General features: G+C 45.2%; 1 protein-coding gene across 2 annotated transcripts in view; it reads right to left on the bottom strand.

The window, feature by feature from the left end:
* Positions 1–11,569, bottom strand: part of NCOA2 (nuclear receptor coactivator 2) — a 313,783-nt gene extending 302,214 nt beyond the window's left edge. Inside the window, exon 1 of one of the 2 annotated variants that reach the window (XM_075549589.1) lies at positions 11,419–11,569. The gene's annotated coding sequence lies outside the window, so the exon portion shown is untranslated. The remainder of the gene's footprint in view (positions 1–11,418) is intronic. The other variant, XM_075549588.1, reaches the window with a different exon arrangement.
* Between the last annotated feature and the right edge of the window lie 4,941 nt (positions 11,570–16,510).

Genomic DNA, 16,510 nt, shown 5'->3' with positions numbered 1-16,510 from the left:
CACTGCAATTAAAATAGGCAAATAAAACTATACAGCAATAAAGTGAGTCACACAAATTTTGTTTGTTTGTTTGTTTGCCATTCCATATAAAACCTATGTCTACACTGCAGTGTAGTCTATTAACTGTGCAACAGCATTATGGAAAAGTCTGAAACATTGTCAGGATTACCGAAATGTGACAGAGTTTCAAGGTGAACATATGGTGCCAGAGGTGGGGAATAGCCCTGATAAACTTGCTTTCACCCAGCACTGTGACAAACCTTCTCTGTTTTTAAATGTAATAAAGCAAAGAACGGGACAATGAGCTCTGCCTATACCATCAACACCTCCAATATTATAGTCTCTAACATCCTTAACCAGGAGGGAAATGAACTACACATAGCTGGCAAATGTAATATTCAATCCTCATTAAACAACAGAGGCTCAGCCCCAGTCGGTTGGACCAAGAGTTCATTCAGCAACCAAGTTCCAAGAACAAATCAGCAAATTACGGATCTGTGCTGGTGTTAAGTGATCTGTTTTCAACCTAATGGCTTCTTCAACAAATAGTTAGCTGCTTCACCAAGTGCTATTAGCAGAGCAAATCTATAGGGTAAAAGGGAAAACTGCCCCCAATAAAATTACTCTTTTTAAAAAGAGGGGGAAACTGTTAGATCGTGATCAGACATGAAGCACTGAATGATAATAACAGGCATCCTCCATAAGCTTGATTGCATCCCCTTCACCAGCAGTCTTCCAGCTTCCGCTCTAAGAACACAATTATGAAAGTCAAGGGAGAAAGATCAAAATAAGCAAAGAAGGGAAAATCGACGAAGGCTTAAACCAAAATTTAAACACTCCAAACTTTCTGAAGGGTATTTATAGAAACATGTAAGAATTAGGCTCTTACTTTCTTATCCATTTCACGATATAAATTTTCTACTTGGTTCAGACTCTAACGAGTCAATCCCAGGTTCACTAGAATGGTTCAGGTCAACATTGAACATTGTAATTCCGTTTATTTTTTTAATTTACATTTTGACAAGTGCTCCATTGTTAAGCATATTAACAAAGGAATTAGAAATATTAAGATGAATTAACATTAAGTATGCTTACAAACGGCACTGAAACAGGAAATGTAAGGGAAGTCTTCTAATGTTTGAATTATGAGCTGCTTTTATAAGCAGGAGTGATCTGCCAGAAAGGACAGCCCTCATTTAGACGGGGACTCCAATGGGCAGAGATCAGTCAGCAACAGCAAGAACTCCCAGAATTCACTCATGCTCTCCACGTTGAGCCTTGGACAATCTGGGATCACATTTCATGCGGACACACTAAATGAATAATGGAAAACACCAGGCACTAAATTTTCATCTATGACAAGCCTTCAGTCCCTGGCAGCTGGAACATTCAAAGCAGAGTGCACTGGTCCCCACAGGTGAAAGAGTCCCTGAAAGCTCACCCTTCTCCCTGCAAACAACTGAACAGACAGAGGAATTCCACAAATAGCAGAGCAGAAGTCAGGTGACTGAATATATTATCAGGCTTCTTTCAGGACGACAGTATCTCAGCACTAAGCCAGGCTATCAGGATTGCAAAGAAATCTGCAGACCATGCCTCATTCTCTCCCCAGAACAGTTATACATATAAGAATTTAGTATCTTCAAAAGTTAAGACGTCGGATAGCTGTATCCATTATTTTATTCTTTTCTGAATCTGTATGTCCTCTATAGTGGTTTCATAATTTAGCCCCAATAAACAAAGTTTTCTTAGCTTTTTGTGAGAGCAGGCAACCTGATTATGTGTTTTAAAATTACACCCCTACTAACCTCAAGGTCAGCAGTTCAAAACCACCAGCTGTTCTTCAGGCAAAAGATAAAACTTTCTACTCCAACAAAGAGTTACAGTCTCAGAAACCCAGAGGTGCAGCTCTACCCCGTCCTATAGGGTCGCTATGAGTTGGCATCCACTCGATGGCAGTGACAGATTATCTCAACAAAGCACTGAATAAAACACAATGTAATCACTCCAGGTGAGGTGAATACAGTGTTGGAAACTCACATGGGTAGTCTACCCTGTCCTATAAGGTCACTATGAGTTAGCATCAACTCAATGGCGGTGAGTTTGGTTTTGAGAAGAGAGGGGTGGTTTGAAGACAAACAAATGAGCACCTATACCTTAGAGCATCACAATGCAAAACACGTGAGTTTACACAAGAAAGGAGCCTTAACCCTGCACCTGAGTAATTCCTGAGAGGCAGGCGGTCAGTAAATGCTATCTTACTTCATCCACTATGTGCAAGTCAGAAAGTATGCCACTGGGGTTCGAGTTCATTTAGACCTGGGGTATTCCAAACCAAATGCACGTAAACAAGCCTCTGTGGTCAGCGGACAGCTGCAGACAAGTTCTCTCGGTAATATACTTGTCTGTCTCAATAGGGTGCCTTCAAAAAAAAAGAGAAAAGGATATTTTCTATGTGTGTGTGTGCTACGGGGGTGGGGTGTTAATTTTAAGGTCAGAGCTAATAACAAATTTTTACCAAAACCCCAGGGGATATACTCCTAAATCACTTTGGAACACACATGGAATGCTACCCCCAATGAAACAAGTTTTCAAATGGATCAAGCCATTTAAGAAGACTTTAACTAGTAATTCAAGGTAGTGGCCAACTCAAGTTATGTGGACAGTGGTGTTTCAATATTCAAGAGGAGTCCTTGTGCTAGGCAAAGGACAATCATAGGGAAACTCTGACAGAATACAGGATACGGTCTTGCCTTTTCTGTTAGTAAAAGGTTAAAAATAATTAAAATCTGTATTAATGACAATGCAGTGAGGAAAGTTGCACCAAGGAATCTTTTCCATCACAACAGTGCACCTGGCTCTTTCTATGGTCTCCATGGGTGGCCTATGAGAATTTCTCTGGGAAATATTGCCCTATCCATCCTCCAGCCCTAGTCTTGTCCCTTCAGGCTTCCCTTTGTCCCTAAAACCCAAAGAACGTTGAAAAGGAATTTCATCTGAGTCCCTCAGGGATACCAAAACTATTTGGTGTAAATTGAAGAGAGCAGAATCCTTTAGAAGTATATGGACCAAGTGGAGGGTATGTCAAGAAATAATACGTTCATATTTGGGTATTTTTGTTTAATAAAAGTTGCTGCGGGGGGAGCGGGGAGGGAAAGGGAGGGAAGAAAAAGGAAAATGAGCTGATTCCAGGAACCCAAGTGGAAGGCAAATTTTGAGGATGAGGGCAACGAATGTATAAGGGAGATTTACTCAATTGATGTAAGTATGGATTGTGATAAGAGTTGTATAAGCCTCAATAAAATGATTTTTTTTAGTTGCTATGATTTTGTAGCAATTTTTTTACTCATAGTTCTTTTGTATCTCAGTGTGTTTAAATCTATAAACAATAAACCCTATGAAAGGTAGAACCTGTGAAAGGCAAATAGGGAAAACTCACATAGTTCCCACTAAAGCATGCAACAGAAAAAATAGTAAGATTGCATGCTGTTAGCACCAGAAAACTTAGCAGGCCAGGGAGAGCTGGGCAATCCCTCAAACTGAGGAGGTGGTCACTGAGTAAGGAACCTTTGCCACCTCAGCAGGTATCTTACATATACAATCAGTGACATGAAGCCCGTTCATCAGGCTGTGCAACTCTCACCTTGATCCTTTTCTCTCACCATTAACAAGCTCAGGGCCCTTCAAAAGTTCCTGGCTTTAAAAATTCAAAGTTAATTTCTAAAATCCCCAAATTTTAAGAATTGTTAAAAAAAACTAGATGGGTCATTTAAAAGCTGGAGACGATTTGTGGATCTCAAGATAAGTAATATCTGTACTGGTGGGTGCACCTTGAGGAAAATGTTGGGGGAGAAGGGGACTGTTGGCCTAATTTGTAGGGTGAGAGCTATTCATTCTCTGTTCATGGAATAGAGCAGGGATCCTCAAACTTTTTAAATAGGGGGCCAGTTCACTGTCCCTCAGACCCGTTGGAAGGCCAGACTATAGTTTAAAAAAAAACTACGAACAAATACCTATGCACACTGCATATATCTTATTTTAAAGTAAAAAAACAACGGGGCAAAAGCACCGGGGCAGGCCAGGTAAATGTCCTCGGCGGGCCGCATGTGGCCCATGGGCCGTAGTTTGAGGACGCCTGGACTAGAGCGTTCTTTTAAGGATCTCCAAACATTGGCTTTATCAGCTTCCTAACAGAGGGACATTCTCAGAGTCACCATTCCCTCTGATGTTTATTTTTTATTTCTCCCATTGGTCAAAGTTAATTATTTAACACCCCCCCCCAAAAAAAAATAAAAGGTTTTGCACGTAGGCATAAGGATTTAAATCCCTTTAAACTTTGGTTTACTACTGAAAAATGGTATAACTTCTACTTTATGGGATTGTTGAAAAAAAGAAATAATGTAACAATTAAAAAGCCTACTTGATGATAGCTATCATTTACATTGTTATCGTTATTACTGTCCTAATAGACATTCTAGTCAAAAGCAAGAACAAAATGCATCTAGAAAGTCATTGTTAAACTCACTGAGCAAATTTCCATCACTTTGAAACCTAGGGTGGTGAGATTCGGAATACTGGGCTTTCATCAGGAACAAGGCACAGGCAACTCAGAGAAGGAAGGTCCCTGTCCCTTTATACTAACTGAAGAGTGCAGTCCTGACCAGAGAGAGCACCAAAATAGGGGCACACCATTAACACAATTAATGACAAATATTAAGACCCTAGTGGTAATGTGGGTTCAGCTCTGGGGCACTAATCCACATGGTCTGTGGTTCAAACCTACCAGTCACTCTGCAGATGAAAGAGGAGGATGTCTGCTTCTATAAAGATGTACACTCTCAGGAAAAAAAATATATAGGTTCGTTATGAGTCAGAATCAACTCAAGGGCAAAGGGGGGGTGGGGTTATTAATGAAACACTACTTAAAAGTAAAAATGGGACATTTAAAAGATTTTAGCCCTATAAACATTATAGTCCTACTTTGAGGAAAGAAACACAAATAAAAGTTTCTGACATATATAATGTGTATATGCCTACAGCTTTAGAAAAGGCAAATTATGAAAATTACAGTAAGCTTTCCCCTTTCTCCTTCCCCTCCACACCTCCTCCCAAAAAATCATTCATTCTATGTTGGTGCCCTTCAATCAGACTGGTAATTATAGTTTATACTATGTAAAAATATAAAATATCGCATAGGAAATGACACAACGGTTAACATGAGATAAAAATGCAAGGACGGGGGACCAGCCCCAATCCCAAGTATTAAGTGGACACCTGCCCCTACCCCCAGAAGACTTTATTCCAAAGGACGGCATTGAATCTGCAGCTCCAGAAGAGGGACATATGTGATCAGAGCACACGGGAGCAGATGAAGGGGGAGGAGGAGCGAGTGGAGCACATCCTGGCCCACCAGGCCTTGAGAACGATGAACCAATTAGAGCAGCCAGTCCACAGAGAAGACACATGGCCGGCCCCACTATGAGACATGACACCCCTCACTGACCCATAACCCTACAGGGGACAACACCGGAGACAGTGTGGGAATTGCACCCGATCTGATCCTGCCACCCCAGGGGCAAAACACTAAAGGGGGTGCAACAGAACAGCAAGGGAATGGAGCAGCGAGATCCCCAGGGAATGCTGAAGGTGGACTTTGGGGCCAGGGTGTGGTACCTCAACAGACTGAACTGGAATACACTCCTAAAGGCCAACAAATGATCCTTGAACTAAAAAAGAATTCAAAGACAAGATCTAAAAGGTATAAAATTAGATTTAAGTTGCCTGTGGAGAACCCTGCTATGTTGAAGTTCATTGAGGGGATTCCAACTCTCAGACCCCGTGTGACACAGAAAGAAACCTGGCCAGTCTTGCGCCAGCCCCAGGCCCAGTTATGTTTGAGCCCCTCATAGCTGCCACTGGATCAATCCATCTCCTGGAGGATCTTCCTCTTTTTCTGATGACCTTCTACTTTCCTAAGCATGATGGGGGAATTCTAGCAGTTGGTAATTGGCTACTTATAAAGCACAAATTCTGCCAGAACAGGGGAAAAAAGCTTCTATCTCCATGTAGTTCTCACTTGCTATCTAATCAAAGAAAAAAAAATGTGGAGGATGGAGAGTGGATGTTTTGAGAATGATGAGGGCAATGAATGTACAAACGTGCTTTACACAATTGATGTATGTATGGATTGTGATAAGAATTGTATGAGCCCCTAGGAAAACAAACAAATAGAGGATTTTCCCTTCTTTCAGAACCATGGATTACTTAATTTCTTCATTTCTTGGATTTATTTCTACCTTTCAGCAGCTCCAACTTCAGCAGCTTCTACTACCAAATGCCTAAAAAAAGAATCAAGTGAAACACCACCAAAAGTTTCATGCTCACTCAATTCTTCTCTCCTCTTAACATTTCCAACAAGAAAACCAACTAAAAATTGTCCTAGAACCAACATTTCCACAATTTACATTGTCATCACAGCCATGGAAAGGCAACAACATATCAGAGTAAAAGATAAAATCTTTGCCCTGAAGATCCAAAAGTAATATGATCTACCTACAGACCATCAAGCCTTTTCATTTCCATTACCTTTCAAAGCGTTAAGTTTGCACTAAAGATCTTCCTCCTATTCGAAATCAATTTTGCCTCAATTTTTACAACAGCTAAAAAAACTGTATCAGCTTCTAAAATAGTCATTAAAGTAATTCACACGCATTTCTAGGACAACTAGAATCAATAAAGTATATGTTTTCTTTATGTTGTCTGAATTAAAAATTTATGACACCAAAATTGTATTCTATAGCTTTTCCAGATATTGCTTTTAATAGATCTTAAATGCTAATATTCTTTATATAGTCATAAATCTTCTTACAAGTCTTTAAAATACAAAACAGGAAACATACAAAAGCTACCCAAAAAACAAAACCAAACTCACTGGTTTGTCCTCGCATACAAAGGGCAGCTAAGAAAACTGCTTCTGTGGGTTTCTGAGATTTTAACTCCTTACAGAAGTGGAAAGCCGTCTTTCTCACTACAAAAGTTAAGAACATCCTTTTTCTGTTTAGAAAAGTAACTCACAGAGATAAAGGAGCTTAAGATATGAGAGGGCACAAAACAAGTGTTTTGCTCTGTTTTCCTTTTAAATGGCTTTCATTATGTAGTCTTATTAATGCACTAAAAAGAAAAAGATCCTGATTTATGAATTATTAGAATATAAAAAGAATATATTCAAGTAGTAATTTCCCCTCTTTTCTCTTATAATTTGAAATTGATAACAGATGTAATGATATAAATTATCAAGCAAAACTAAAAACACGACATGTTGAAAAAGATGTAATTTCTTAAATGGCAATTTTGTTGTCACAATAGCCGGGCATTAATTATGTTTTCAAATAGAATTCAGTCATGATACACTCGGGGTCAAAATAACAGAGAAGGCCACAATGTGCATCTCAGAAAATTAGTCCTGTAGAAACAGTGTATAAAGCGATCCTTTTTGTGGGGGGGGTGGGGGGAGGAGGTGGTACTCAGCATCCTAAAGAGGATAGCTTAGGAGAATTGTTTTTTAAACCTTTTAACAGCACAAAGTTGTTTTTGTTTTGTTCCTTTGTCCCTAAGAAATCCAAGCTGTCAACTGATGGGTCACATTTCACCCTGATGTGATTTGAAACAGGGAAAGGTACTGAAATCCTTAAGCAGTGTGCAATGCTCACACATCAGCTCACAGACCCAGAGAGCATTATCTGACCCTCACCCTCGCCCCACACTAAAGCTTACATTTCCGGTCAGACGTTTTTTCTGACGCGGAACCAAAGTCATGTCCGCTATATCTAACCATTGAAGGGTTAAAACTAGAGCAAAACTATCCAAAATACATCCAATTCACAATTCACATTAAATTGGAAGCTATTTTCAACCCTCTGCTACCATATCCTGACATCTAAAAGTCAAAGAACTCTTCTGTAAAGACTGGCATTCCCTGGAGAAGAAGGCTCAGACCCGTCTGAGCGCACACACAATGGAATCACAGCTGACGGTGCACATCTTTTTCTAGATGTCTCCATATGCTTGAAAGGGCCCCCTCAGCTCCTCTGCCAGGCATTAGGGGATTGCCAGGCTCTGCCACCAAGAACAGAAGAACATTTTCTTGGATTGTTGCAGAGAATTAAGTCGGATAATGTGTTGCTCTTAAGTATACGTAAGAGAGAAGGGCATATGTCACAGTGGCTAACAGCAACTAAATTAATTAATCATGGGGGTTTTTGAATGTTGTTTCATTTACATAACTCCTATGCTTGCAGTCTACATAGTCGGTTTAATCCTAGCAATTTTATTCTTATACTTCTAAAATAACACCTCAAAGGGCTTCAGCAAATGCATACATTTACGCTCACATGGAGTCTCACAATTACACTGGATCAGGAATTCATAGTACATTTCAAAATGTTACATGTCAAAGGAGTATATTTGTAGGGCTTGCCAAGTACTGTTCCGTAAAACCACAGTTCCCTAGACATTTTTTCTGAGTAACCCAATAATAATAAAAGCTGGAGACACCAGTATGAGTAACATAAATAATAAAACACATAAAATTTATCTTTAAAAAACCTCCAAAAAATTAAATTCATAGGATACCACCACAAAACAAATACATTCATCTTCTGTTTTTTCCATTGGGAATTAATATATGTATATCATATCATACAATAGTTCAATCACATCCAAGTGGTGCTGTACAATTGCTACCCCAGTTTCAAAACGAATGATTAATTCTTTGAAGTCCCAAAGATCCTACAAGTTCCAGTTGTGAGAAGGGGCCTTTGCTGTTGTCAGTGTGCACTAACCTCACCAACAAAGAGCAAGAATGCACACACAAGCACTGTTGCACCTGCTGTCCCCTTAAAAGACAGTCGTTCCTGTGGGGCAACCTGCGCTCCTTATGGAGAACCAAACAGAATACCCTCCCCATTCCTAAATTGGAAGTTGAAAAAAAAAATCACTTGACTGAAGGCCATAAACAGCTTAAAAAACTAAAAACTAAGTAGGTCTCTTAACCTTGTTTAAACCAGCAAAGTACCCACACACTGTACCATTCAGCAGTGTTTATGATGAAGAAAACTAAAATGACTTATTTTTAAGAATCTTTTGTGTAGGAGTAATCTGACAACTACGTTTTACTCAGCTTTTTCTGTGGACAAATATTCTTTTACTAGTTCTGCTCTTTAAACACCACTTTGTTTCACACATACGCTTTAGTTTCAAACTTAATTTTGCTTAGCCAAGAGCACACGCAAAAAACAAATAAGCATATACCATAAACCTCCACTTTCTCTTTATTTGGTGGTTGTAAAATGTTATGCCCAAATGCTGAACTTGGGTCTTACTAAGTAAGAAGAGCGAGCAGGGAAGCCATAAGAACAATGCTTTACACTCGATTATCAGTTGGCATACGGATGCCCCATGCCTTCATTCTCAGGGCACTCACAAATTTCATTGTCCCCACGCTGTGTGGCTGAAGAAATTCCGTAACTTCTATGAGCCTTCGACAGGACACCAGGCGCTAAGGTCCAGAACGCGATCAATGGTCACTACTCAACACATGCCATTTTAGAAACAGGCGGGGGGGGGGGGGGGGGGGGGGTGTTGCCACAATGTAAGTGGATTCAGGCATCGTGGCGTGTTAAGATAACGCCTCTTATGATAGAAGAGAAGTACGGCACCGCATCTAATGTATCTCGAGGTGCCTCCCCAGATCGGAGCCCCTAAATGACACTACCCCACACATCAAGGGGCGGGTGACGGAGATGGAAAAGAGTAGATAGCTCTTGGCGTCTCCATGACTCCCCCGCCCGGCTAGCAACTCTGCTCTAACTGGTCCGGGAGAAGCCCCGCCCCTCCCTTCCTCCCTTCCTCTTGATTGGCTTCCCAACACCCGGCAGGTCAGCTCCGCGCCTCCGATTGGCTCACTGACCCATCAGTCAGGCCCAGCGAGATTCGGGTCGGAAGGAGGGGAAGGCGTTGGAGGAGGTGGAGTGGGAATCGGATTAGAGGACGAGGTGGCGTAGGAAGATGTTCGGGTAGAGTCTCAGGTTTGGGAAAGTTTCCCCAACCCGCAATAGACCCAGAACGCCTAAGGCCCCGGCCAGCTCCGAACTGGTGGAAGGGGGCGCCGGCCCTCAATTCCCGCCCCTCAGTCCCGCAGGCCCCGGAAACCACTACAGGGAGGGACCATTTAACCAGGGACCGACCCACCCCCGAGCTCGGAAGAGGCGCCTCCGGGACTCCCCGTAGGGGCGGGGGGCGGGGAGCGCCTGCCAGCGGCAGCCGCGGCGACCCAGGCCCCCTCCCCCAGCAGCCTCCAGGGCCCCCGCCCCCCCCCCGGAGAGCCCAGTGCCCCCGGGCCCGGGCGTGACCGTCGGGAGCCGGCCGAGTGGGCCCCTCCCGCTTCCCGCCTGGGGCCCTGAGGGCCTGTCTCTTCAGGGGCGGGGAGAAGGGGGAGAGAAAAGGGGGCGCTGGCGAGCCAACCCGGAACCTCCCGGACCGCCTCCCGCCACCGGCCCCAGCGCGCCTCCGGCACACATGCCCGCACCCAGAAAGTTAAAGTCAGGGGCGAGCCCGGCGGGGCGCCGCCGAGGCCCGGCTCCCCGCCCCCACCGCGGCCCGGCAGCCCGGCTCGCGCGTGCGGTGGGCCCGCCGCAGCGCCTTCGCGTCCCCCCGCGGCGCTCCGACGCCCCCCGCCCGGGGCTGACGCGGGCCGAGCCGGGGCGCCCCTCCCCGCCCCTCTCCGGCCGGCCGCCCTCCCCTGACACCCGGCTTCACCTTCACACACCCCCCGGCACTTCCCGAGTCCCGCCGCCCCTCGCCCGGCTCCCACCCTCCGCTGCAGTTTTCCCCGAGCTTCCGAGAAAGAAGGCACCGACCCGGGCTGCGCCGCCCCCGAGGAGGCAGAAGCCTCCGAGCCCGCCGCCTACCGCGCACCGGGCAGGGCGGCCCGTTCCCCGCTCCCGGGGAGGGGGCCGCGCCCCCGGCCTCCCCGCCGCGCCGCGCCGCTCACCTCTCGCCTCCGCCGGGGGCTGCAGCCTCCGCCCGCCGCAAGCTCCGGGACTCGCCTCCCGGGCTCTCTCGCCGGGCTCCGGGGCTGGAGCGCCTCCTTTCTCTTCCCGGGGACTCCGCGTCGCCCCGCCGCTTCCCGCCCTCCCCAAGCCCCAACTCCCCAGCTTCGCGGCGCCTCCGAGATGCAACTCCCGCTGTACGCGCACCCGGGCCGCGATCGCCACACAAAAACAGCCCTCTGCGCGGCGCACGGCTCTCCGGAGCTCGGCGCAGGAAGGGCAGGCGCAGCCGGGGGTGGGGACCCGGCGCCCCCCGCCCGCCAGCCCGCCTCCCGCCCGCCCTCGCGGCCCCCGGGGAAGGCGCGGTTACCGGCTCGGGTCGGTCACGCCGTCAGGTGCGGGCTGCCGTCGGCGCTGACCTTCGCTGCCGAAGCGGTGGCGGAGGCTGCGGCCGCCATGTTCCCGTGTTAATAACTGCCGCCTGGTTGTTTATTTCAATGGAGATCCTCCCCCAACTCCCTCCTCCTCCTCTCTCTCTCCTCCTCCTCCTCCGCGTCTCCGCACTTGCGGAGAGACACCCAGACCGTGCGAGCTCGCGGCCAGGGGAGGGGGCTCGGAAGCCAGCCGTCACTCCCTCCGCCTCCCGCGCCGTGGCCGCGGCCGAGTGCTGTCACTGGGGGAAGGACGGGGCGGAAACTTGCCTCCGGAGTCCCCGAGGAAGGGGCCCGGCGGGCCGGAGGCTTCTCCGGAGCGTGGACCCTGGCCTTGGGGTGCACAGCATCTCGGTCAGCGGAGCCCTTTGAGAAAGCGACCCCAAGGAGGGGTGCAGAGAGAGGGGACAAAATGGGTGACTCTGGTAGAGGGAGGGTGACCTATGGGTGACTGACTGCAAGTGAAGGGAGAGTAAACAGATGACTCCATGGGAGGGCAAAGGGCAATGCCAAAAAGAAAGCGAACGGGTGGGACCACCTGGCCGCCGAGGGGTCGCGGCGGGGACTTGGTTGGCTGCGGGCTGTAGGAGCGATGCCCCAGGGCAAAGACTAGAGAGAACCAAGTCCCCGGTTTGCCCCCGGGGGAGCCTTCCCGCCTCGCCCCGGCCGGGCCCCTTCGCTGACCGCCTGCACCCCTTGGGGCGCGCTTCACACGCCCAGGCGCCTACCGCCACCCCCGGGTGGCGCCCCTCAGCCCTCTGTTCCTCCCCGGTCCCTGGAGCCCGGCATCTTTCGGTGCTCTATTTCCAGGGGGGACTGAGAGGTGAGACGCGAGAGGCGAGCTTCAGGGGGTTGTCTCCGAGCAATTGCTTGCAAAGTAAAACCTGCACTCAGTGTGGACAGCTTGAGCATTCTCGGAAGGAAAAGAATCAAAACTTCTGGTTGAAAAAGGCAGTCCACTCTCCAGAGCGAAGTGTGGAGTCACAGGCAGGCAGAAGCTGAAGAGGGCTGCACCCCCAAATGTGAGAAGATCCCCTCGTGCAAGCGTTACTGGGATGAGTCTGTTCTTGAAAGCGCGACTTTTCTCCAAATTATTAATCTACTAGAAATTTACTAGAATTACTAGTCTCAAAAAATTTTAGGGAACTTTTGTTTTAAAAAGAGTAATAAATTTCCTTTATAGTGAGAAAGATCACTTACCATAAGCAAGATTAGCGCCAACTGAACACTCGCTGTGTCTGACATGCTGAGTGATCTCTATATATTGTAGATTTTAATCCTCAAACTTCATGAAGCAATTACTATTTTTATCAATACCACGTTAAAATTTGAAACTTAAAATTAAGTTCACAACCGGGAAGTTAGGGCAAGTTCTGAGAGGCTTCAGAGCTAGTGTGGTTAATCACATCTACCCACAAAATGTGTAACAATAGTGCCAATTTTATTTGAGAGAATAATATGTAAATGTGTGTGTCTGACTATGTATTTTTAATCTATGAGAACATAGTGTTTGAAATGTTTGCATTGATCTTATATTAATTTTGTAAATATTTACAGATTTTTTAATTACTTGGAATAATGAGATTATGTGCCCTAGACTCCCAAAGTCTTCCTCTAGTGACCCTTGACAAAACTGGGGAGCAACTGAAAAGGAAGGTTTGGGGCGGGATTGGGTGTTTTGCTTTGCCTCTTTTTGTCCATTCCTCCCCCTCCCTTGTTCAGTGTTTCTACAGTGAGATAACAGTCACCTGAGGCCACATTACTAGGCTCGGGTTTTTGGGTTATCAGGAATTGTGATAAGGAAAATTTTCTCCTCCTTGCTTTCTATTCTCCCCCACCACATCCCTCTGAACATTTTTTTTTTTTTACGGAAGTCCAGAGGCCATGGGGCAACAGCAGGTTTCATGCTTTTGAAAACTACCCATGTACACATCGTCTCTGTTCAAGTAAATCCCATCCCATCACATTTCTACAAAAAGGGAAGCAGCAACAACCTAAAAATCTGACAACATAGCATGCAGTGGTCCAAATTTGCTCCGTGTGTAATGTGCTAATGCGCTGCAGTCCCCTGTTCCGTTTCCTCAAATCCTCAGTCACCATGTAACTTCTCTCCGCTAGATTCTCTGGGCTCCTTCCACACTTTATACAGTTTTAACAATGATCAGCCTTGTACTCCAGTTCTTTGTTTGCCTTGCACTGGATTCTAAACTACTCCAGGGCCAGAACCCTATCTTTGTACATTCTACAGATAGCACATTAACAAAGTGTCACATACTGGTTTAACTGAATCTGCAATATTAACAACAGTACCTGATGTGGTAATATAAATAGATACTGCTGTCATTCTTCATGGGGCTAAATAGTATCTCCAAGCCAATCTCCCCTGCTCAATCTCCAGTCTCTTCCTTGGAAATCATATTTGGTTATTAAACAAAATGTTTTCAGCATTTTGTAAGTGCTTACATTAAAATTAGCTCCACTGGTGAATTAAGGTACCCTGGTAGGGCTATCAGGTGAGTGGTAGGCCCCAAACCACAAGGTTGGTAGTTCAAACCCACCAGCCACTCTGTGGGAAAAAGATGAGGTTATTCTCTAGCCATTAAGATTTCTTTCAAACAGATTTATTGGCAAATACTCCACATATCATAAAATTTAATCATTCAAACATATTAAGATTTATGCAATCACAATTTCGGAGCATTTTCTTCTCATGCTCCTTGTTATAGGCTCCTCACATCTTCCCTATCCTACCCTGCCTTGCCCCTAAGCAATGATCAATCCAGTTACTGTCTCTCTAGCTCTACCTACCTATCCTGGATTTCATAGACAGGAAATCATACACAAACCAAAAAGTTAACAACAGTGACTAGCAAAACAGAAAAAGCTCAATCAATAAAAAAAATATATTAAAAGCAACTATAGAATCAGTCAAAAGGAAAGTGTAGTAATAAGGTACTCAACTTTATTTAACCTAATTATATCTTCCATAACCAACTTCACATGCTCTCTGACAGGACCATTCACATCCCCAGACTGTGGAGACCCTGCAAATGAACTTGGGGCTTCCACCGTCATCCATGGCATTCTGCAAACTAGGTGTTCACAATTTAAACTCGGATATCATTCCCTTTGAATTTGGATGGTATTCTTTAAAACCTTGGGGAAATTTTTTTTTAATTTGAAACCAAAAAGCTTGACTCACACAGGCTGTGTGCTTCTTCCATGAGGACTTAATTGAGGCCTCACTTCAATGGCTGCTTGTTTGTAGACAAACCTTTAACACACACACCCTGTCGTGTCCCCCTACACACACAAACACACACACACACACACTATTCTTTCTCATAGGGGGCACGATCTGGTCACCAAACTTGGCTATAGTGCTCCTATCTTCCCTGATCGGAGGTCATAAGTGAAGCATGCCATAAGAACCAGTTGTTCTTAGATTGGACCTAGAATTACGGGTGATCTCTCTGAATCACTCTACAGTGTCGCTATGAGTCTGAACGACTCAATGACAGAGGGTTTGACTTGTTACTTACCAGTTTGGCGATGTAAAATGAAAAGGGAAAAGAGGCAGTCGACTTTATGATACAAACAGAACACAAAGATTCTGGAACTGGATTTATTACGGAAAGAGAGAATCCCAATAAATAAAGAATGTGTGTGGACAGGGACTACACCAGAAGGACCTAACATAGACGCCCAGCTGAATGAATCGAGCCCTGCCTCAAAATTGCTTGCACCTTCAAACTGAGGTTGCACCTTCAAACTGAGGTTGCTTAGATAAGAGAGGAAGCAGAGAGTGGCTACTTCCCAGGGTTGTGGAAGTGGCAGTCAATGGACAGGGGCTGGGTGGAGGGGAGGAATAAATAATAAAATTTTAAAAAGGCCCAAAATCGCCATAGTTGGTACCTTGATGCCCCCGTTGCAGTGACCTGACAAGTTTTGATCTGTTGGGCAGGGGTCTGCACTTGGAAGAAATGATCCAGAAAGTTTGCCCCTGACACCAATACCCATACTTAGGGTAAACAGAGCTCAACTGAATGGGTTGAAGTGGGTAGGGCAGCAACTCAAGGGCTGCAGCTCAAGGTGGAACAGTCCACTCCTAGACTCCTGGTAAGGACAGTGTCCAGAGTGCTGAGTCATTAGGAAAACTGATGATGTCATCAGTGCAATCAACCTATACCCCAGGGGGATGATTAACAATGTAGCACTATTTTGTTTATATGGGTTTTTGTTTTCCTGCCTTTAGCTGGTGTGTGTGTGTGTGTGTGTGTGCATGTGCTGTGTTTGTTTGCTGCTTGGGTGGTTGTTGATTGTAGTTGGTCTTAATGGGTTTTGATTTACTCATAATGTGACCGCCAAAGTAAACCTCAGTCTTCATATCCCATGGACAAGCAGATGGATTCTGGACTCCCACCTAACCCTAGCCCCAATCCAAGAACAGTCAGTTCTGATCACATGGCCCTACTCAATACTCACTGTCATGAAATGATCACAGAAGATAAGGATGCTACAGCAAAGTGTGAAGAAAGCACATGGTGCCCACAATTTAAATAGTGTCTGGGATCTTAAAGGCTTATATTCAAACAAGCAGCCATCTAGGTGAGATGTCAACTTTGTCCACATGGAAGAAGCACACCAGCCTGTGTGATCCAAAGATGACAATAAAAATATTCAAATATGATGAAGGGAAAAGCATCACAGCTAAACTTATGAACACCCAATTTGGAGAAGAATATGGAGGACAGTGGGAGAAGAAAACCTATCTGCAAAGTATCTAGAAAAATTAAGCCACTGGTCTTGAGCAGGCTTAGTATCAGACCAGAGTTCACTGTCATCTTGATTATGCTGGATTGAACTTGATACTTGGTCAGTTGACCTCTCTCTTGACCCAATATGAATTTTTTTCTAGGAGCAAGTAAATATTTTTTTTGTAAATCATTTTATTGGGGGCTCATACAGCTCTTAACACAATCCATACATCATGTCAAGCATATTTTTACATTTGCTTTTACCAATTCTGAC

This window comes from Tenrec ecaudatus, chromosome 5 (genome assembly GCF_050624435.1).
Source record: "Tenrec ecaudatus isolate mTenEca1 chromosome 5, mTenEca1.hap1, whole genome shotgun sequence".
Lineage (NCBI taxonomy): Eukaryota > Metazoa > Chordata > Mammalia > Afrosoricida > Tenrecidae > Tenrec > Tenrec ecaudatus.
The sequence above is the reverse complement of the archived record's forward strand: the minus strand, read 5'-3'. Positions and strand labels throughout refer to the sequence as shown.